We start from the raw sequence: 23,972 nt of genomic DNA, 5'->3' as shown, positions 1-23,972 counted from the left end.
ACTTCACTTTGGGTTTGTTACTTCTCATAGGGCAAAAGTGGGTCTGAGGTTGATATGCTTAGATGGGGTTTCTCCTGACCAAGCTTCTGAACCATGCTGCATGGATACTGTATATGATTTAGTAGTTTCTCTCCTAAGATTAGGGGGTGACTGAGGTTCCTAGATGGAAACAGTTTAAGACCTTCATAAGAACGCTTACTATACAGCCACCATTTTCTCATCTTCTCTTCTCTTGAACCAATTTGTTTGGAAAATGATTAATGAATTCTTGTTTTGTTAAATAGTCTTATCTTTGGGGGACAAACCTCTCTTTCAGCCAGGTCATTTTGGGATTGGCTTGTATTCTGCTCTAGTCCTTTGGAGACTCACCTGTTTGGAAAGACAAGTATGGATAACATGGTCATTTAATACTGTCCGCCCTGGGGGTTCCGTCATAAACCCCTGGGAAACTGGACAGGGGACGGCTTGTTGGTGGTCAGCTAACCCATTCATTTGAATGTTTTTTAAAAGATGACAGCTGGTGTCCGTATGCAGCCTCTCCACCTGGAAACTGGGTTTTCTTTTTTGCACAGACACAAAGTCCCACATGCAGGACTTGGAGTCCATGCAAAAAAAAAAAAAAAAAGTTTCCAGGCGGAGAGGCTGCATAAGGTAATTCTGACTGGAGTTTCTATCTCTAAAAACTGTTCCAGACAAGTTTGACATTTTGTCAGTTTTAATAAAGAGCCCAACATTTATTAAGAGGCCATAAAGTTTTCAGAAATTAGGCAAATGTTTTTGCGCCAGACTGAAAACCTATGCCAGTCAGTATTTGGAATAGATTTCCTATATAACTCACTAGAAAATTGCTGTTACACAAAGTTTACACTAGCATTCAGCTGTCTTCTTCGGCGCCGTGAGATAACTTGCTTATAATGGGCTATAATATGGAAAAATGCAGACGAGGACCCACATTTTTTAAGCGGTTTTGGAAACCAAAATTCTGAACGTAGATCAGGCGCAGTTGCAAAAAATGGCCATGTGCCAAATGTATGCAATATTAACACCCATCTATGCCAATTAGATAACAAATTCTCCCCACTGTGCACTGGATCTAATATAGTGTGTCCTACCATTGGGGGCAAATACTGTCCTGTATTAGTTTTGGTATTTCAAGGTAGACCATCTCATTTTTCAGTCCGTTCTTAAACCATCTTCTCCAAATGCTATGTTCTTTTAAGCATGAGGCGTTCTTGTATGGTTTCTCCCATAATTTCTACCTACCCTATATTTATATGAAATACTCCTGTATGATTACTTGGTGACTTTATTGATGGACTAGACTAATAATAGGAAAGATTATTAACCAGTAGGATTGTCACTTTCCTCTTAAGCAGAGAATGTGGGTAATCTTTGTATTGTACCACTGCATTTCCAGGTAGACTTGCTTTATAAATTTGCTGTGTTTGTCCTTGCTCTTTGTATAAGAGGTCAGATATGGGTTTTGAGAGAGAAAATCTCACTGCTGATACACAGTGCAGTGGAATCTTATAATATCCGCAGCAGTCGAGCCCAGGTAAACAAACCAGATTTATTGTCTATCAATAATGTACTATGTAACCTTCCGCAATAAATGCATAGAATCTTTGTGTGGGCTGCATGCGGCTGATGGAAGTTTTATCCCCAGCTGTTAGTGATTGACACGGATGACATTACTGTGTGTTCTGTTTTATGAATCTTCTATTCTTCTTATGGCAGGGTTGTCTTCAGCAGGACAGGAGGGTCCTGTGGGATTTATTGCTATTAGTTTTAATGTCCAGAATTCATGAGCTTAGCTTGCACCCACCTGTCGCTTGTCAACCGAGCCCTGTATAATAATAGGCACCTGGAAGTCACATAGGAATAAAATGAGTTACATTCTTGCCTCCGTTACAGATATGTCATGAAACAGAACTGGAAAATGATATTTGTTGTAGTGGCAATGGTGTTACCTGTGGCAATATGTGTGGCAGTGCAGCACTGCACAATATGATGGATCAGGCTGCAGGACATCTGACTGAGTGGTGGCAGTCACGGTAGCTTTGGCAGTATGTTTGGCAGTACCACAGGGCACAATATGATGGATCAGGCTGCAGGACGTCTGACTGAGTGGTGGCAGTCATGGTAGCTTTGGCAGTACCACAGAGCACAATATGATGGATCAGGCTTTAAGACATATCTGCTTGAGTGGTGGCAAGGAAAAAGTATGTTTTTGTACCATGTTAGCCAGTGGGTATGAAATATAAAAAAACAAAAACTTGAGAGAATTCAGTAGTTGATACCTTTTTTAATGGCTAACTAATAATGATGACAGATTACAAGCTTTCAGGATATCTCAGATCCCTCCCTCAGGTATAGTTAAAAACAATTTCGGAAGGATGCATATTTATGTAAAAAGAGGCACATAAGAATAGAATGTAAAGTGGGAGGGTGGATGGTAATTGGTACATACAAGTAAACAATGTATCAGTTCACAAGGTCCTTATCAGTTCAAAGGGTGGTCTTTATGAGTGGTGGCAGTCATGGTAGCTATTTAGGAGTAGATACCAGAATCAGTAGAAGTACAGTAAATGGAAGATGATGATAAAGGGAGATGGGGACACTACTTTTCAGAAGCAACATAGATCCATGCTAAAGGCTAGGTAACATAAAACTGCCACAGCAAGCAGGGCCATCTCCTTCCACTGCTCTAACCTATTGGCCCAGAAGTCCATGGGGTACTATAGGTGAATGATAGGAGGAATAATTTAGAGACTCAAGCAATTACACAGGCAGCAGATTATTGCTAGAATTCAACATACATTGGAGAGATTCATAGACTGTAATTTAGGGAATCTGTACTTCTGCTGTTTACACAGACAGTTAACCATTTTATTGCCAACTTGATTCTCTAAGCTCTCCTAATTCCTATTGTTTTTTTCTGAACTATGCTAGTGTAACCTTTCTGGCGTTTCAGGCCTCTGCGCCACCCTCTGCTTGCATGCTGCGGTGCAGGAGGCATCTTTAGTTATGATTCCTTGCTTTAGGTTCTTGTTGCTCTGTCTGAACACTGCTCTATTCTCTCATCACTGTAATTGATTTTCCATCACACCCATCTCTTACCTCTTTGTTTCTCTCTGCTCTTCTACTAGTTTATCTTAGCCTAATGCCCTGTTCACATCCGCTTTTGTATGCTGTCCCAGGAGAGTCCGCATGGAGACCCCCCGACCGGAATACAAACTCAATTGCAAGCGCTGTGCTGCTGGTGCTATAAAAGCACACGGACCTCATAGACTATAATGGGGTCCGTGTGCTTGCCGCACATTGCCCGCACGAATCATGTGGACAGGAAAGTAGATGGTGAAATACTTTCTTGTCCACACGATGCCTGTGGAGATCTGGCAGTAAGCACATGGACCCCATTATAGTCTATGGGGTCCGTGTGCTTTTACTTCACCAGCGCATGCACTTGCATTTGGTATTCCGTTGGGGGGTCCCCATGCAGACTCCCCCGGACAGAATCCAAATGCAGATGTGAATGAACCCTTAACTTTCTGATTGACAGCTGATCTACCAATCATGTCATCAGCCCACACATGTTTGCTGGCTATTGAGACTCTGTCCTTACTAAGCACTTCTCTTGCTATTGTATTGTATTTAATGAATTTTGACCTTTGGTTTCCTTTATTACTACTCTTTGAATTTTGATTTGTTACTGTTTGTCTCTTTGGTTTCACCTCGGCTTGCTGACTCTGCTTCTGTGTTGTTTTGTCTGGTCCTGTTCTGTGTAACACTTATTCAGAGAAGGGACTGTCGCTCAGTTGCCCTGTTACTGCCTAGGGTAGCTGAGGCAAGTAGGCAGGGTACAGGGCCTGGGTCAAGTTTAGAACTCACTGTCTCTGTCATTCTCTTCCGTCCTGGTTTCAGCAGCAAACACTGAGAAATTGCTCAACAAGCAATTCCATAACAGCAAGCCTATGATCAGTGAGATGGATCACACATCTATTTGCATGTCCACCATTACAGCAACTAAAGGTTGATCACAAAAGTCAAAGCTTTTATTTTACATATGACATTGGCACTGTAAGATCCACCTTCCACTGCTGGCTGAGAGGCTGTCAGGTGCTGCTACAACATCACAGTGACTCACAGACACACACATTGCACAGAGTTACTGCACATGTCTCTGCTCTGTATTTCCTGGTCAAACACATGGGGTTGGCCAGTTTCTTGTAGTTCGACCATTCTTGTTTGTCTGTAGCAAATGTTTGGTTTTGTTAACAAACAAATAATTTGAAATATTCAGACCAAAGCTGTTTCATTATGAACCAATTTGCCCATCTCTAATCAAGACTCATTGAATTAAGGATACTTGTCAGAGTCAAGAGAGGTTACAATTCTCCAGGTTTTCAAGAACATAAAGCCTAGACTAGCATTGCTGCATTTCCACTCTCTGATTGCAAGAAAATCAGTAATTATTCAATCTTGCTTCCACTTATTCTTTAAATAAACATGGAGGGACAAGATCATCACATCATCACAGATTATCTAGAACTGGATCTTCTGGTGGGAAAAGGCCAGTCTGAAACAGTCACCAGTTTTGTTCTCTGAAATGTATGAACCATTCAGCAGTAGTGCACTGCTGGGTGAACCCGTTGCAGTTCGGGTTCAGCCAAACTTTGCCCAAAAGTTCAGTTGGGGTACCTGTACTTGACCCAGTCCTGAACTCCATTTAAATCAGTGACCAGTGAACTTGGTGACCCAAAAATAGCAGTAAAATGGGGATGGTAAGGGGTAGAAGGCTGCAAACTGTGCCCTGCAAAAAATGGAGTAGGGAAACTACTTGAAATGATAGCATAAAATAAAAAAATAAAAGAGAAATAAATAAAAAAATTTTTTTAACACAAATAAAATAATTTTGAAACAGGTGGTAGAGGTCTAGGGGGAGGGGTGGATGTGGCGGTGTAAGTGGAAGATGAAGATGCGGAGGAGGAGCTAATCCAGGGCCACACCTCTAATGAGGCAATGTGAAGTGACGGCCTCAGTCGGCAGTATCAGGGGGACAGCATGGAGGACCACTGGTCTGTGTGATTTGCTCCAGACCATTATTATATGCCGCCCCTCCTGATAGTAATGCCCCAGACTGCGCTGTTAAATAGATTGGCATCTGCAAAACACCGATCTATTTAAAACTAATGCTGTGTTGCTGTAGACACAGAGAAGACAGACAATTCGTCTGCTTCTCTGTGTGGGACGCACAATGCGATGACGTAACGCGCTTCCTACGCTGAGACGCAGCAGACGTCCTGTGCGTTAATGAAGAGGAGACGCAGCTGCATAATGCACTCCTAGGTAGGTGAATATAACTTTTTTTTTTTTTTTTTTTTTTTTTTAAAGGCGAGTAGTGGGTATTTAAGGGGTCCTTAGAAGGGGGAACTTTATTCAAAGGAGTTATTTATATAAGGGCTATTAGAGGCATTATTAATACAAGGGGGCTATTTTAAATAACCCCCTTGTAATAATAATGCCCCTAATAGCCCTTATATAAATAACCCCCGCCACTTGTATTAATAATGCCCCTAAAAGCCCTTATATAAATAATGCATATCATTAATACAATGGGGTTTATATAGGGACTATTAGGGGCATTATTAATATAAGGGGGGTGAAGAGCTATCAGTGCTGGTACCGTAGCTCTTCACTGTCAGAAGGACGTTCCTGACAGTCAGTCAGGAACACTGTTCTTCACAGCAGCGCCTATAGCGCTGTACTGTGAGAGCAATGAGGAACACCCCCTCCCCTCCTGATAGTACTCATCCATAGATGAGTACTGGGGAGCATTCCTCATAGTAAAGCGCTATAGGCACCGATAGCTCTTCACTTGGGGCACAGATCGTGAAAGCCGACAGTGCACACTGTCGGCTTTCCAGTGGTATATAAAACCGCATGTGCCCCAACTCATGAAGGGACCTCTTTAAGAAGCTTTGTGTAGGTGAGGACAATATGGGTCGGGTGCCTGGAGAAGTGAGGAGTCAATGATGTCTGTATATATATATATAGTAAGCCAATGGCTGGCCAGGTAATGGAGGGGGTGTACATTTCACCCAGACTACTCAGGTGGGTGAGATGAGAAAACTCCAGGAGGAATGTTTGTTCTCAGCAGACAACTTTCGTCTGCTGAGCATTTTGGTAAGTGCTCATTATTAGGCTGGATTTTTAGGAATGGCAGGTATGTTGGTAGTGGGACCTGTCATTCCATCCCCCTCCAGTCCACACTTTGGGGATGTTCCAGCAGCGACTCAGCTGCAGAGAGTCTGCTCATCAAGGAGGCTTAAGAAGCCAGCTCCAGCAGCAGACTTTGGGCAGAGCTTGGCTGGAGAGCCAAACAAAGAGGTCATATTTTTGGAGCTGTGTCCTGAGTGATTCAACTGGCTTTTTGACTTCTGTTATTCTAGGTGAGGTAACCTATTCTATGTTTAGTTAGAGCCTAGCTGGGCAGGGATTTATTCTTGTATTGTCTCCTTTTGTTGCTGCACTATATTTTTGAGTGAAAATAAAACTCTACCTTTGTTTTGGACTAAAGAAACTGGACTTGTGTGTCTATGCCACCCCACCTGGCAACCCCAGACCCTGACTATATATATATGTATATATATATATATATATATATATATATATATATATATATATAGTCAGTATTGTCATTGGCCCTTAGTAAATCATTCAGTCCATACAAATTGGTTACCTGTGCTGCTTTTAAAGGTTACATAATCAGTCATAGAACATGGCAGGGAGTGATATATATTATAGCTCAGACGGGTAATCCAGCAAATGATTATGTCCTGGCAGGAGATGCATTAATTATTATAATGTAAGGCAGATTGATATGAGATCTGCAGGTTAACTGTCAAGCTTCACCAATATATGAATGTGAGGACAGATAAATATGATCCCTTCAACAGGGAATAGAACTTTCTTTTAATAAACCTGTCTTGTAGGCTGAGCTGGAGCTTATATTAAGATGCTGTGCTTGTCTCTGGCAAGTTCCTTCCTTGGCTGTGCTGTGTATTAACATCATAGAGCAATGCAAACCCAGAGTCAAAGGTCCATGTGGAATAACACAACATAAAGTGCCTTATCTCTAGATGAAAGCAGAGCAGAGTCATACATCATAGATATCTAACCACTGCCATGATGCCCAGGAAGACATTATACTTGACATTGATTGATTATTAATTTTTAGCACAGGATAGTGGTGGAAAGGATGACTAAACTGCAGATCCCTAACAGGCCAGGCTTCATACATTTTATTATTTGGTCTGAATTCATGAATCCTTGTTTGTGGGGTATAATTTGCTTTTATCTTGTTTCTTTTAAAGGCCTGAAGGAGTAGGGGGCCCATAACAGCTGGAAATGGCCAAAGCCCCGCAGAATCATGGCAACAGTGAATTAAGTGGAGGCCCAAGGGAGGTGAGTAAAAATACCAAACAGTTATGCTCACATCTCCTGGGCATCTGGTTCATCTATTTTCCTCTTAAGGCCTCTCCAGGCTTCTGGCTTATATCACGTGCCCCAGGGTCAGAGCTGAGACGTATGATTGGGCCTCAACAGTCACATGGTATGCAACAATGTAATGACACTTTGAACCAGTATCATGATGTTGGCGCATCTCATGTGATGGGACCTTACCAAGTGACTCCGCAGCCGTGATGTCAGCAGAAGCTGTAAACATGGTGGCAAAAAAGCACTGCATTTTACAGTACCTGCAAAAAATATTAGACTATTCTGTCCAATCTTATCCATACAGTACAGAAAAGCTGCATTTTAAAAAGCGCTTGCGTTTATGAAAATGCAAAACATCAATTATACACATGGACAAAATTGTTGGTACCCCTCATTTAATGAAAGAAAAACCGACGATGGTCACAGAAATTAATAATAACCAAACTATATGTTGACAAAGTCACAAAGCTTCTGGGAGAATTTCCTACGGACAGATGAGGCAAAAATCTAACTTTTTGGCAAGGCACATCAGCTCCATGTTCACAGATAGAAAAATGAAGCATATCTTAAAAAGAACACTGTCTCTACTGTGAAACATGGAGGAGGCTCTGTTATGTTCTGGGGCTGCTTTACTGCATCTGGGACAGGGTGTCTTGAATCTGTGCGGGGTTCAATGAAATCTCAAAACTATCAAGGGATTCTAGAGAGAAATGTGCTGCCCAGTGTCAGAAAGCTTGGTCTCAGTCGCAGGTCATGGGCCTTGTAACAGGGTAATGACCCAAATCACACAGCTAAAAACACCCAAGAATGGTTAAGAGGAAAACATTGGACTATTCTGAAGTGGCCCTCTATGAGCCCTGACCTAAATCTTATTGAGCATCTTTCGAAGGAGCTGAAACATGCCGTCAGGAACAGGCACCCTTCAAACCTGAAACATCTGGAGCAGTTTGCTCATGAGGAGTGGGCCAAAATACCTACTGAGAGGTGCAGAAGTCTCATTGACAGTTACAGGAATCGTTTGATTGCAGAGATTGCCTCAAAAGGTTGTACAACAAAATATTAAAGGGGCTCTATCATTGGGAAAACTCATTTTTAACTAAACATATACCTGCATAGCCTTTAGAAAGGCTATTCTACGAGCCCACTTTTATTCATTAGAGATGAGCGAACAGTGTTCTATCGAACACATGTTCGATCGGATATCAGGGTGTTCGCCATGTTCGAATCGAATCGAACACCACGTGGTAAAGTGCGCCAAAATTCGATTCCCCTCCCACCTTCCCTGGCGCCTTTTTTGCACCAATAACAGCGCAGGGGAGGTGGGACAGGAACTACGACACTGGGGGCATTGAAAAAAATTGGAAAAAGTCATTGGCTGCCGAAATCAGGTGACCTCCATTTTAGACGAATAGTGGATTTCAAATCCGGGTCATATGAGAATGTGAACTTTGTGACTATGAGACAGGGATAGCTGTACAGGCAGGGATAGCTAGGGATAACCTTTATTTAGGGGGGAATGTTATTAAAAATAACTTTTTGGGGCTCTATCGGGTGTGTAATTGTGATTTTTGTGAGATAAACTTTTTCCCATAGGGATGCATTGGCCAGCGCTGATTGGCCGAATTCCGTACTCTGGCCAATCAGTGCTGGCCAATGCATTCTATTAGCTTGATGAAGCAGAGTGTGCACAAGGGTTCAAGCGCACCCTCGGCTCTGATGTAGCAGAGCCGAGGCTGCACAAGGGTTCAAGCGCACCCTCGGCTCTGATGTAGGAGAGCCGAGGGTGCACTTGAACCCTTGTGCACCCTCAGCTCTGCTACATCAGAGCCGAGGGTGCGCTTGAACCCTTGTGCACACTCTGCTTCATCAAGCTAATAGAATGCATTGGCCAGCGCTGATTGGCCAATGTATTCTATTAGCCTGATGAAGTAGAGCTGAATGTGTGTGCTAAGCACACACATTCAGCTCTACTTCATCGGGCTAATAGAATGCATTGGCCAGCGCTGATTGGCCAGAGTACGGAACTCGACCAATCAGCGCTGGCTCTGCTGGAGGAGGCGGAGTCTAAGATCGCTCCACACCAGTCTCCATTCAGGTCCGACCTTAGACTCCGCCTCCTCCGGCAGAGCCAGCGCTGATTGGCCGAAGGCTGGCCAATGCATTCCTATGCGAATGCAGAGACTTAGCAGTGCTGAGTCAGTTTTGCTCAACTACACATCTGATGCACACTCGGCACTGCTACATCAGATGTAGCAATCTGATGTAGCAGAGCCGAGGGTGCACTAGAACCCCTGTGCAAACTCAGTTCACGCTAATAGAATGCATTGGCCAGCGCGGATTGGCCAATGCATTCTATTAGCCCGATGAAGTAGAGCTGAATGTGTGTGCTAAGCACACACATTCAGCACTGCTTCATCACGCCAATACAATGCATTAGCCAGTGCTGATTGGCCAGAGTACGGAATTCGGCCAATCAGCGCTGGCTCTGCTGGAGGAGGCGGAGTCTAAGGTCGGACCTGAATGGAGACTGGTGTGGAGCGATCTTAGACTCCGCCTCCTCCAGCAGAGCCAGCGCTGATTGGTCGAGTTCCGTACTCTGGCCAATCAGCGCTGGCCAATGCATTCTATTAGCCCGATGAAGTAGAGCTGAATGTGTGTGCTTAGCACACACATTCAGCTCTACTTCATCAGGCTAATAGAATACATTGGCCAATCAGCGCTGGCCAATGCATTCTATTAGCTTGATGAAGCAGAGTGTGCACAAGGGTTCAAGCGCACCCTCGGCTCTGATGTAGCAGAGCGGAGGCTGCACAAGGGTTCAAGTGCACCCTCGGCTCTCCTACATCAGAGCCGAGGGTGCGCTTGAACCCTTGTGCAGCCTCGGCTCTGCTACATCAGAGCCGAGGGTGCGCTTGAACCCTTGTGCACACTCTGCTTCATCAAGCTAATAGAATGCATTGGCCAGCACTGATTGGCCAGAGTACGGAATTCGGCCAATCAGCGCTGGCCAATGCATTCTATTAGCCCGATGAAGTAGAGCTGAATGTGTGTGCTTAGCACACACATTCAGCTCTACTTCATCAGGCTAATAGAATACATTGGCCAATCAGCGTTGGCCAATGCATTCTATTAGCTTGATGAAGCAGAGTGTGCAAAAGGGTTCAAGCGCACCCTCGGCTCTGATGTAGCAGAGCCGAGGCTGCACAAGGGTTCAAGTGCACCCTCGGCTCTCCTACATCAGAGCCGAGGGTGCGCTTGAACCCTTGTGCAGCCTCGGCTCTGCTACATCAGAGCCGAGGGTGCGCTTGAACCCTTGTGCACACTCTGCTTCATCAAGCTAATAGAATGCATTGGCCAGCACTGATTGGCCAGAGTACGGAATTCGGCCAATCAGCGCTGGCCAATGCATTCTATTAGCCCGATGAAGTAGAGCTGAATGTGTGTGCTAAGCACACACATTCAGCACTGCTTCATCACGCCAATACAATGCATTAGCCAGTGCTGATTGGCCAGAGTACGGAATTCGGCCAATCAGCGCTGGCTCTGCTGGAGGAGGCGGAGTCTAAGATCGCTCCACACCAGTCTCCATTCAGGTCCGACCTTAGACTCCGCCTCCTCCAGCAGAGCCAGCGCTGATTGGCCGAATTCCGTACTCTGGCCAATCAGCACTGGCTAATGCATTGTATTGGCTTGATGAAGCAGTGCTGAATGTGTGTGCTTAGCACACACATTCAGCTCTACTTCATCGGGCTAATAGAATGCATTGGCCAGCGCTGATTGGCCGAATTCCGTACTCTGGCCAATCAGCACTGGCTAATGCATTGTATTGGCTTGATGAAGCAGTGCTGAATGTGTGTGCTTAGCACACACATTCAGCTCTACTTCATCGGGCTAATAGAATGCATTGGCCAGCGCTGATTGGCCGAATTCCGTACTCTGGCCAATCAGCACTGGCTAATGCATTGTATTGGCTTGATGAAGCAGTGCTGAATGTGTGTGCTTAGCACACACATTCAGCTCTACTTCATCGGGCTAATAGAATGCATTGGCCAATCAGCGCTGGCCAATGCATTCTATTAGCGTGAACTGAGTTTGCACAGGGGTTCTAGTGCACCCTCGGCTCTGCTACATCAGATTGCTACATCTGATGTAGCAGTGCCGAGTGTGCATCAGATGTGTAGTTGAGCAAAACTGACTCAGCACTGCTAAGTCTGCATTCGCATAGGAATGCATTGGCCAGCCTTCGGCCAATCAGCGCTGGCTCTGCCGGAGGAGGCGGAGTCTAAGGTCGGACCTGAATGGAGACTGGTGTGGAGCGATCTTAGACTCCGCCTCCTCCAGCAGAGCCAGCGCTGATTGGCCGAATTCCGTACTCTGGCCAATCAGCACTGGCTAATGCATTGTATTGGCTTGATGAAGCAGTGCTGAATGTGTGTGCTTAGCACACACATTCAGCTCTACTTCATCGGGCTAATAGAATGCATTGGCCAGCGCTGATTGGCCGAATTCCGTACTCTGGCCAATCAGCACTGGCTAATGCATTGTATTGGCTTGATGAAGCAGTGCTGAATGTGTGTGCTTAGCACACACATTCAGCTCTACTTCATCGGGCTAATAGAATGCATTGGCCAATCAGCGCTGGCCAATGCATTCTATTAGCGTGAACTGAGTTTGCACAGGGGTTCTAGTGCACCCTCGGCTCTGCTACATCAGATTGCTACATCTGATGTAGCAGTGCCGAGTGTGCATCAGATGTGTAGTTGAGCAAAACTGACTCAGCACTGCTAAGTCTGCATTCGCATAGGAATGCATTGGCCAGCCTTCGGCCAATCAGCGCTGGCTCTGCCGGAGGAGGCGGAGTCTAAGGTCGGACCTGAATGGAGACTGGTGTGGAGCTATCTTAGACTCCGCCTCCTCCAGCAGAGCCAGCGCTGATTGGTCGAGTTCCGTACTCTGGCCAATCAGCACTGGCCAATGCATTTCTATGGGGAAAAGTTAGCTTGCGAAAATCGCAAACTGACAGGGATTTCCATGAAATAAAGTGACTTTTATGCCCCCAGACATGCTTCCCCTGCTGTCCCAGTGTCATTCCAGGGTGTTGGTATCATTTCCTGGGGTGTCATAGTGGACTTGGTGACCCTCCAGACACGAATTTGGGTTTCCCCTTAACGAGTTTATGTTCCCCATAGACTATAATGGGGTTCGAAACCCATTCGAACACTCGAACAGTGAGCGGCTGTTCGAATCGAATTTCGAACCTCGAACATTTTAGTGTTCGCTCATCTCTATTATTCATATGCTATTTAGCAAGCAACGAGCACCAGATGTCTCAGTGAGCACTGTCTGCTGTGTGTGTGAGAGAGCAGGGAGGCTGCTGCTGCTGCTGATGACTAATCAACCTTCCCTGCTCTCTCACACACAGCAGACAGTGCTCACTGAGAGCCTAGCCACATAGTTAATGGAAAGAGGAACAGCCACCCATGTGGTGTATTTACATGCTGCTGAACCCTTTTCCAACAGAAGCCTGTTTGCTACAGTGCAGCAGAGCATTGGCATCTAGGCAAGCTGTTTCCTTAATAGTCACTGACACTCATGTATAAGGGGCAACACTGGACTCAAATTTTCAGAATGTTTCGGGGTTAATCTGGTATCTTCTATGGCATTCCAGCTGTTGTAAAACTACAACTCCTAGCATGCATACTTACTGTTGTTGGAACTCCCATGGAAGTGAATGGAGCATGTTGGGAGTTATAATTTCACAGCATCTGGCGTGCCGTAGTTTGCTGACTGTTGCCCCAAAGCATAATAATTGGAGGCTCAGGGGAGTTAAATAAAAATAACAAACACACTCACCTCTCAAGGGTGTCCAGCATACTCTTCCAGCCTCTGCCTGACATCACAATTCCTGAGTTCACCTCTGAGGCCTGTAATTGGTGTCTCAATGTCAATGCCCCACATGACTACTGCAAGTCATTGGGAGTATTACGCTGTGTAGGGTCACTGTGGAGCATTATATAGTGGAACACTGGGGAGCATATAATACTGTGGGGGGAAAGGCTCTTGGGCCAATTATAGGGGGTCCGGGAAGCATATTATATTATGTGGAGCCACTGTGGAACATTATATTGAGTTGGAAGTCTAGGGTGAGTATCTAATACTGTGTAGGGACACTATGGAACACTATACTGTGTGGTGGTTGTAGGGCTCTGGAGAACATATTATACTGTGTGGGGCCACTGTGGAACATTATACTATGGTGGGGGAGCATCATACTGTGTTGGGAGCACTGGGGTACATTATACAGTCCTATGAAAATGTTTGGGCACCCCTATTAATCTTAATCATTTTTAGTTCTAAATATTTTGGTGTTTGCAACAGCCATTTCAGTTTGATATATCTAATAACTGATGGACACAGTAATATTTCAGGATTGAAATGAGGTTTATTGTACTAACAGAAAATGCGCAATATGCATTAAACCAAAATTTGACCGGTGCAAAAATATGGGCACCTCAACAGAAAAGTGACATTAATATTTAGTACATCCTCCTTTTGCAAAGATAACAGCCTCTAGTCGCTTCCTGTAGCTTTTAATCAGTTCCTGGATCCTGGATGAAGGTATTTTGGACCATTTCTTTCTACAAAACAATTCAAGTTCAGGTAAGTTTGATGGTCGCCGAACATGGACAGCCCGCTCTCAAATGAACTGAAAACAAAGATTGTTCAACATAGTTGTTCAGGGGAAGGATACAAAACGTTGTCTCAGAGATTTAACCTGTCAGTTTCCACTGTGAGGAACGTAGTAAGGAAATGGAAGACCACAGGGACAGTTCTTGTTAAGCCCAGAAGTGGCAGGCCAAGAAAAATATCAGAAAGGCAGAGAAGAAGAATGGTGAGAACAGTCAAGGACAATCCACAGACCACCTCCAAAGAGCTGCAGCATCATCTTGCTGCAGATGGTGTCACTGTGCATCGGTCAACTATACAGTGCACTTTGCACAAATAGAAGCTGTATGGGAGAGTGATGAGAAAGAAGCCGTTTCTGCACGTACGCCACAAATAGAGTTGCCTGAGGTATGAAAAAGCACATTTGGACAAGGCAGCTTCATTTTGGAAACAAAAATTGAGTTGTTTGGTAATAAAAAAAGGCGTTATGCATGGCGTCCAAAAAGAAACAGCATTCCAAGAAAAACACATGCTACCCACTGTAAAATTTGGTGGAGGTTCCATCATGCTTTGGGGCTGTGTGGCCAATGCCGGCACCGGGAATCTTGTTAAAGTTGAGAGTCGCATGGATTCCACTCAGTATCAGCAGATTCTTGAGAATAATGTTCAAGAATCAGTGACGAAGTTGAAGTTACGCCGGGGATGGATATTTCAGCAAGACAATGATCCAAAACACCGCTCCAAATCGACTCAGGCATTCATGCAGAGGAACAATTACAATGTTCTGGAATGGCCATCCCAGTCCCCAGACCTGAATATCATTGAACATCTGTGGGATGATTTGAAGCGGGCTGTCCATGCTCGGCGACCATCTAACTTAACTGAACTTGAATTGTTTGTCCAAAATACCTTTATCCAGGATCCAGGAACTGATTAAAAGCTACAGGAAGCGACTAGAGGCTGTTATCTTTGCAAAAGGAGGATCTACTAAATATTAATGTCACTTTTCTGTTGAGGTGCCCATACTTTTGCACCGGTCAAATTTTGGTTTAATGCATATTGCACATTTTCTGTTAGTACAATAAACCTCATTTCAATCCTGAAATATTACTGTGTCCATCAGTTATTAGATATATCAAACTGAAATGGCTGTTGCAAATACCAAAATATTTAGAACTAAAAATGATTAAGATTAATAGGGGTGCCCAAACTTTTTCATAGGACTGTATATACTGTGTGGGGGCCATAGGACAGGAAACTGTAAAATATAATGGGGAGGAGGGGGGGCCACACATTCCTGCTTACAACCCTGTGTAATATACCTGCATCACATCTTTCTCAATAAACTCCTGCAAATGGAGTGGGCTTTGGCTGTGTCATTCCCCATACAGTACTGTGCATAAACTGGCCTTGGAGTTATTTGGGCATTCACAGTACTATAAGGGATGAAAATACAGGGAAAATACTCAATAATGTGCAGCACTGGTTTGCAGCCAATCAGAACACATGCAAGATTTCAGTGAAGGAGTCGTGATGTAGGGTATTCCTAAAAAGCTGGTGGATGGGCTCCCAGATCAAGTTCCTTTGTTGGACCCTAGGCATTTCAGTCTGATTCTGGATTGAAGCACAGATCTGATATATTTGTAGTATGGGTTGCGCTTTCTCCTGAGATAGGAATACCAATTCTCAAACACAAACACAAAAACAGCTATATCTGTAAACTTGCTGACATTTCTTATTATACAGTGATCAAACCATTGCGTTAAGGTCTGAACCTGCAATTCATCAGCCAATGTGAGGCTACACAGTTCCCATAGAGATCAATGATTTCCATGTCCAGCTCAGTCCACATGTATAATTACTACCGGTGTATCGTCACTGTTGACTTATTACTGGAGTCATTAACAAGGTGTCTGTACTAGGGAAGTATCAGAAGCCATTAGCAGAGTGTCAGATGTTACAGTAAGGTGTCAGCAGTACTAAGAAACCATTAAGGGTGCTATTACATATATGCATATTTACTCACACTTTAGAGCATGCATTTTTTGAAGCCAGACAGGTGTCTTACATGTTTTTAACCATGTAAATCATTGTCATTGGTGTAGATAACAAAACAGCACATCCATTAATCTGAGGAAGGCTGAAGTCGCTCGTTGCAAAAACACAGCATTTTACGGTACCTACAAAGTGAATAAGATTGTCGCTAATCCTGTCCTCATATTGCAGGAAAAAATCTGTTGGCGAAAAGCTGCGTTTTCAAAAACATGTAAGTTATAGCATCGGAAATGCTGGAGTTTTCCCTATAGGTTTAATAAGGGAAAAAAATCTTCTGAGCAAAAACACAATGAAAAACTCTGTGTTTCCAACGCATTTTTTTCTGCAGCCTTTTTTAGCTGTGTTTCGCTATATGTGGGGCATCTGCGTTAAACAGCACATTTATTAGCACCATAAGGTTAAAGCTCAACATTGCCAAAGTCAGGAGCGGATTTAACAGAAGGAAAATGTTTAGGTGCTCCCTTTATATTTTCCATTCCATTTCAATACACTCCAGGCTTTGGCTCAAAAAAATGCAGAAAAAGCTTCAACAAAACGAGTTTCCGCAATGTGGGGCCTTTTATTAGCTGAGTGTGATTAGTATTAAACCATAATTAACAATTTGTTAATATTAATAAACACTGGAGTCTCAACAAATGGAAATAATATAAAGGTGTGACCGACACCTAGAAGGATCTATAGGATAGGGTCCCACCCCAGTGCATATAGTAAATAAAGAGATCCCAATAGATAAATAAAATTTGTTGTTTTTATTGAATTGCAAAGGGCATTGTGCTACACGTGGGTATACAGAGTGTCGAGCAACGTTTCGGCCTAGTCGGCGTTTATCGAGCTCTTAGCTGGTATGTTTCCAGTTGGAAGGTGTCAGAGTCCTCCCGAGGGTTGTGTGTGGCCTGTGGGGCTTATTTGGGAGAAGGTGTAGACTTATGTCCCACAGTAAATGGTATTGCGTTGTATGGTAGCCTTTTGGAATAACAGATTCCCTCCTATGTTGGAGTCCCCAGTTGAGGTATGCAGTATGCCCTTGGAGTCCAAGGGGTCATGTGGTCCGTTGGTGGCGGCAGTGGGTAGAAGACTACGCGCAATGTATTAGGCGCAAGTTTTTTGGTCAGGAATTTGGTCAGGAAATTTAATACATTGCTTATTACATTGCTTACTTACTAGGTGTTTAGACTGTGATTGTGTTGCAAAGGTTAAAATTTAGAAAGAAAAGCTTATATCAATAGCTGATATTCTCATTAGCAGGTACTGGAGCGGTGTCATTAGCAGGCGTCAATACTAGATTAGAACATTTTTTAAATTCTTTTACTAATTTCAATGAAATTAAGGTAAACGGTGGCCTGCGGGTGACTTCCAAGAAAACCAAGCAAGAGAGAAACAACAGACACAATATGTAAAAAGCCTTGAGTAATGTGTGGTGCCACGAGCCAGCAAACCAGGCCCTAGAGGTCTGGTGCCTTTATGTACGAAAAAATTTAGAAGGAAAAACCTTTAAAAAATGAAGGTTCATAGCCAAAGAAAAACTAACATCACAGATTAAAAAGAATTCCTGGGGGAAGAGGAACCAGTGAATAAAAGGGAAAGCAGTCTAATATATAGCTAAAGATCCATTTCATGATATGGGATCCATGTCTAATATGTCGTAGGGCCTTGAACAGAAAATCCAGTCAAATGTTTTGTCTGAAAATGAATAACCAAAAAACAACTGTGGCTCAGTGGTTAGCACTGCAGCCTTGCAGCGCTGGAGTCCTGGTGTTCAAATCCCGCCAAAGGCAAAAAACCATCTCCAAGGAGTTTATATGTTCTCCCTGTGTTTGCGTGGATTTCCATCCCGTATTCCAAAAAAAGACATACAGATAGGGGAAAATGTACATTGTGGGGCTCACAATCTACATTAAAAAAAACAAAAAAAAAAAAACTGTGGTGACAGGGTGCTGCTAAAATATGACACAGTATAAATGAGGCACATTTTAAATCATGTGCTACGTGTTATAACGGCAATGTGTTTAAGATGAGGATGGAAACCCCACTGGACTTTGAGTCAAGGAATACACTCTGGTTAGAGATGAGCAAAGCAATTTATAACAAACCAGTTTCAACCAAAGGTTTAATTTAAATCAAATCTTCACGAATCAACTCAGGTGAGCTAAAATGACTGTATTGACATGTTGAAAGTTGAAAATACAGAGGACAAGTTATAACTGGAGATGAGCGAGTACTATTCGAAAATCCCGTTTCGAATAGCACACACCCATAGGAATGAATGGACGCAGCGCACGGCAAAGTCTGTGTGCCAGCTGCTTCTATTCATTCCTATAAACTCATCTCTAGTTGTTAACATATAACACCTTCTCTTGGCGTCTATTAGTGGGGAAAAATAAGTAGCTTATTCGCCATTGTGTGTTGACAGACAAAAAAGCAGGCAAAGCAGGCAAATCCATGGCAATATGCAAGATCTGCAACCATAAACTTAATTTGGCCACGTAGGAACAAATGTAAGAACTATTTCTCATGAAAAGGCACCACCAGCTGATGTGGCAAAATTGGCAGTAGCACTGTCATGAGAATTGAACAAGACTGTCCAACGCGTTCTCCCTTTGAACCCCATCAACAGCCAGAACATGGTTGTCATAATCGTCATCAATAATTGTTTCTCCTCCTCCTCCTCCTCCATGTAAATGTAAATCATCTATAAGGGAATGTATGTCCAGGAAACAATAAGCGTCCAGTCATCAAGCGGTTTTCCAACTTAACTTTCATCTGTCCAAGTTGTTGGCATTTTTCTCATTGCTATACTATGTAGGGGATCCATTGATGGCATGTGTCAATAGCAGATGCCTAGTTGCCATTATTTCTCTAGGAAAGCTGGCTGTGTTTTATATTGCCATGTGTAAGAAAATGTGGGTCTTTCCTTGGATATGTCAATATGGGGAGAGTTTCATGCCACTGTTGACATGTCGAGCAGCAATTATGGACAAGGATAATACATGGGCCAATTGGGTCAATGTTTTGAGTGGTAGTGGCCACAGTCCAACCCAGTACATACGTGGCCCATCCACCTCCTCAGGATCTTCCTCTCTGGACCATTTCCACTGCCATCATCACCAGGACAAGCTGTTGCTTCCAGTCCCCCTTCCCTGTTTCATGGGTGTAAGGTATAACACTGCCATGTGACTATACAGCTATTGAGCCTGGATCAGAGAGGCCAAACAGTGGAGGAGTTGCTCCGCTGTATTCTGCAGCTAGTATACCATTCTATAACTTCTCACTAACTACAATTGGGCAGTGTTGCCAACGACAGTGGCACCAATATTGTTGTTGTGCTGCCACTGGGTAAAATAACACATTGTCGGGGGCCACACGGTGGCTCAGTGGTTAGCACTGCAGCCTTGCAGCGCTGGAGTCCTGGTGTTCAAATCCCGCCAAGGGCATAAAACCATCTGCAAGGAGTTTGTATGTTCTCCCCGTGTTTGCATGGATTTCCATCCCATATTCCAAAAAAGACATACTAATAGGGAAAAATGTACATTGTGAGCTCTATGTGGGGCTCACAATCTACATTTAAAAAAAAAAAAATAACACATTGTCCCTGTATGGCATATGTGCTTAATCTGGTGGTGCATCATGTGTAGTGATGAACTTGCAGCAACAAAACAAATTGCCCTTGCACAGCCTCAGCTGCATTTTTATAACTCAATGGCATTCCAGCTTGTACATGCTGAAGCATCTGTGTGTGCAACAGAAGAAACTGAATGATTACTACATGAAATGGAACACAAGGACATTGGAGGCTCAAGAGGGAACTGTGTTACCTTCTGAAGCCCTTTAAGGAGGCCACCAAATTTCAGGAAGAACAACTGCAGCATCAATGATGTAACCTCTTTATTATATATCTTACAGAAAACACAATCATGCAGCTAGAACTTGTCTAGATAGAGCCTTAGGAGCCCTGACAGTGTCATACATGATGTTATAAGCCACATTCTGATTTATACTAAACTTATTTGACCCAAAACAAATCTTTCAACCAAACCATTTGAACATGAAACAAAATGAAGTTCTGCTTAAAATTTGTGGCACCAACAGTAGTATGCCCTTGCATTCATTATAAATTCCAGGAAAGGGTGCATAACCCTGTGAATATAGTTAGTTACTCTGGAAACAGGCAGAATGGTAACATCATCACTATTGTGATTGACAGTGTGATTTTCCCAGGCTTTCTACAGGATGTTCTCTTTTTTTCTGTAAAAGTAAACTCTGAGCAGTTAGTGTCTCTGGTCTCTGGCTCTCTAAGAGCCTGTGTATTCTGTCCATCTCAAGCCTGCTCCAAAAACTTGTTGAAAGGGGCCACCACTGTAATATAGAGGTCTTCTGATGCCTCTGTCTCAAAGAGTCCCTTGAACTTGAGATTATTGCAGCACCATCTGTTCTTAACATCATCCAAATATAAGGCAGGCTCAGTCTGGTCCACTGGGATACCGGTGAATCCATCAGTGGTACCGTGTCTTTAGGGAGCCCTACCAAAGCTCCACTGATTTTCTTAATAAGGAATGGGGAACCAGAAATGACTCCTATTTACTTATCTCTCCCCACTCCTGCTAAATGCAGTCTTCCTCTTCAGCCTCCAGGAGGCCCCTGTGCCACATCATCTTGACATGATGTGTGGTACAATGGACCCATTGAAGACTAAAGAGGCAAGAAGAGGCACAGGGATCGGTAAAAGAATGCGGCTAGATTCTCCCTGGTTCTGCTGATCCAGTTTTTAAAAATAATGCAGAAACAGGGAGAAAAGGTGCCCTGACATGGATCTGCTGCTGGCAGATCAGGAAGCTGCATGCTTTCTGCTCTACCAGTCCCCAAATTTTAGGCCACAGGCCACATTGAACCTGTGGCCTACAAGCTGCGTGGGATAAGGGGTAAGTATCAATATCCTGAGGATAGACCATATAAAAATTAAGCCTAATAATCCATTTAATACTTCCCCCTAATGACCTACACACTTTAATTCCAGCCCACAAAGGGTACTACAGTATGGAGGATCAGTAAAGGGGCCATTGTATGGGGGTGGGGGGATCCAGTGAAGGGGCCAAATAAAACTTAGGCCGAAACAACTCCTTTAAAGAGGTTGTCCATAAATTGAAGCAGTCCCTATGGAGGGTAAAATTTTAAAAACAAAAACATACTCACCTGTTGCCTTACTCTGTTGTCCCTGCCTGTGGACAGTAGAGCACTGGGGACACGTGTATACTTTTTTGATTTTAGCTCTACTGTCCACCACATGGGTTGCTCCAGTTCCTTGACACCCTCTTTGAAGGATTTATCCATCTTTCTAATATTGATGGCCTCTTCTTAGGAGAGGCCATCAATATTACATCTGCAGAAGTCCAGAGAGCCAGGACCTCTGCAGATCAGCTTTTCCAGTACTGCTCTGCAGGTAATGTTAACAATTCCAGAAGCTACGCTGCTCACTTACAATACAGAGTGTAGCGGCGGGTTTAAGTAGTGCAGTGGTACACATCATATGGCAGAGGTGAGCAGCATGGCATTGTTATTATCAGTAGCCACGCAGTCTCAAAAAGCTGATCTACAGGGGTCCTGGCAGTGGGCCTTAGAAACAATTCATTTGGTGGGCCCTGGATATCCCAGTCCGACACTGATGCAGGAAAAATCTCTCATCTTGGCAGCCTGTGTATCAAGGGTGGAGGAAAGAGAAGATACCTCAGTAGAAATAGATAAGTTTTGCTGCTTGAGGACCATAACGTGCACTTTTAGAGACTGCACTAACAAGTTTATGTCTTGAAGCATGTTTATTCTCCAGGTATGATAATTGGGCCTCGAGGTGCCTATCTTGTGGAGAGAACTCCCACAGATCAGCCAAGGTACAATCTAGAGGTTGTGAAACAGAAAAACACAACAACCAACTAGATTTAGTGGTGTAGACATGTGTATGGAGAGTGGCTGAGAATTAGTGTGCTGTAAGTCTTCAGGCTATGTACACAGCAGTGCTGGGGAGCCCCAAGTCCAAGATCACTCCAATGCCATGTGGACAAGGCAGCCTGCTGCTGCCGCTGTGGGGAGCTGTTGAGAATCAGCTGTAGCAGACTGATGCAGTGAAGTGGCCAATGCTGCTAGAAGTACACAGGCTGACTCCTCTGCTTCTTTCCCTTCGTCATGCCACATGCAGATTGAGCTGTGAGTAATGTCCTTAGGGGGCGTTCACACTACCGTCGGTGTCCGACATGTAGTGTCCGCTCAAAATCTGTCACAGACACTAGGAACGGACACTAGATGTGTCCGTGACACCTGCCATTCACTTGAATGGGCATCGGGTGCGTTCTTTTGCACTCCGTGCCCATCCTTCTCTGTCCGCAAGAAGATGCATGCAGGGTTTTTCTGTCCGCTTGAGAAGTCGGACATCTTCTCTTGCGGACAGAGAAGGACGGGCACGGAGTGCAAATGAACGCACCCGATGCCCATTCAAGTGAATGGCAGGTGTCACGGACACATCTAGTGTCCGCTCCTAGTGTCCGTGACAGATTTTGAGCGGACACTAGGAGCGGACACTACATGTCGGACACCGACGGTAGTGTGAACGCTCCCTTATTCAACCATGTTGAAACCACCCCCATTAGGGAAGTATTAACACTCTCAGCTGCTGTCAGTACTGTGGTACGATTAACAATTTTGTTAGTAGGTGTCAATACAAGGGTAAATAAGATTGTCCTTTGGCTGTAAAAATCCCCACAAGTCCGAAGACCATAACTATTGATAGCTATGTTGCTCTTTTGTGTGCTATTTGTTTGTGGTGTGGGTATATTTGGTGTCTTGTGTACCCATAAGTGGAGAATGGTGGCAGCTCAGTATGTAGATCTTTGATTGTAGGGGTCACATCATCCCTTTGTATCCTAGTGTAACAGGTGAGCTGAGACAGTGTGGAAGCCGAGTACCCATTCTTATAAACACATGCGTGTACAGTGGCGTAACTACCATGGTAGCAGTGGTAGTGGCTGCCACAGGGCCCGGGATATTTGGGGGCCCGGTGACAGCCACTATCACTGCGGGTTTTTTTTTTTTTTTTTTTTAATAGGCCGTTACGGGCCTTATTTACTTACCGAAAGGGCCGGGATCGATGAGTGATGCCGCGGGCCACACAAACACTGTCATTATACACTCACCGGCCACTTTATTAGGTACACCATGCTAGTAACAGGTTGGACCCCCTTTTGCCTTCAGAACTGCCTCAATTCTTCGTGGCATAGATTCAACAAGGTGCTGGAAGCATTCCTCAGAGATTTTGGTCCATATTGACATGATGGCATCACACAGTTGCCGCAGATTTGTCGGCTGCACATCCATGATGCGAATCTCCCGTTCCACCACATCCCAAAGATGCTCTATTGGATTGAGATCTGGTGACTGTGGAGGCCATTGGAGTACAGTGAACTCATTGTCATGTTCAAGAAACCAGTCTGAGATGATTCCAGCTTTATGACATGGCGCATTATCCTGCTGAAAGTAGCCATCAGATGTTGGGTACATTGTGTTCATAAAGGGATGGACATGATCAGCAACAATACTCAGGTAGGCTTTGGCGTTGCAACGATGCTCAATTGGTACCAAGGGGCCCAAAGAGTGCCAAGAAAATATTCCCCACACCATGACACCACCACCACCAGCCTGAACCGTTGATACAAGGCAGGATGGATCCATACTTTCATGTTGTTGACGCCAAATTCTGACCCTACCATCCG

This window comes from Leptodactylus fuscus, chromosome 6 (assembly GCF_031893055.1).
Source record: "Leptodactylus fuscus isolate aLepFus1 chromosome 6, aLepFus1.hap2, whole genome shotgun sequence".
NCBI classification, from domain to species: Eukaryota; Metazoa; Chordata; class Amphibia; order Anura; family Leptodactylidae; genus Leptodactylus; species Leptodactylus fuscus.
The sequence above is the reverse complement of the archived record's forward strand: the minus strand, read 5'-3'. Positions refer to the sequence as shown.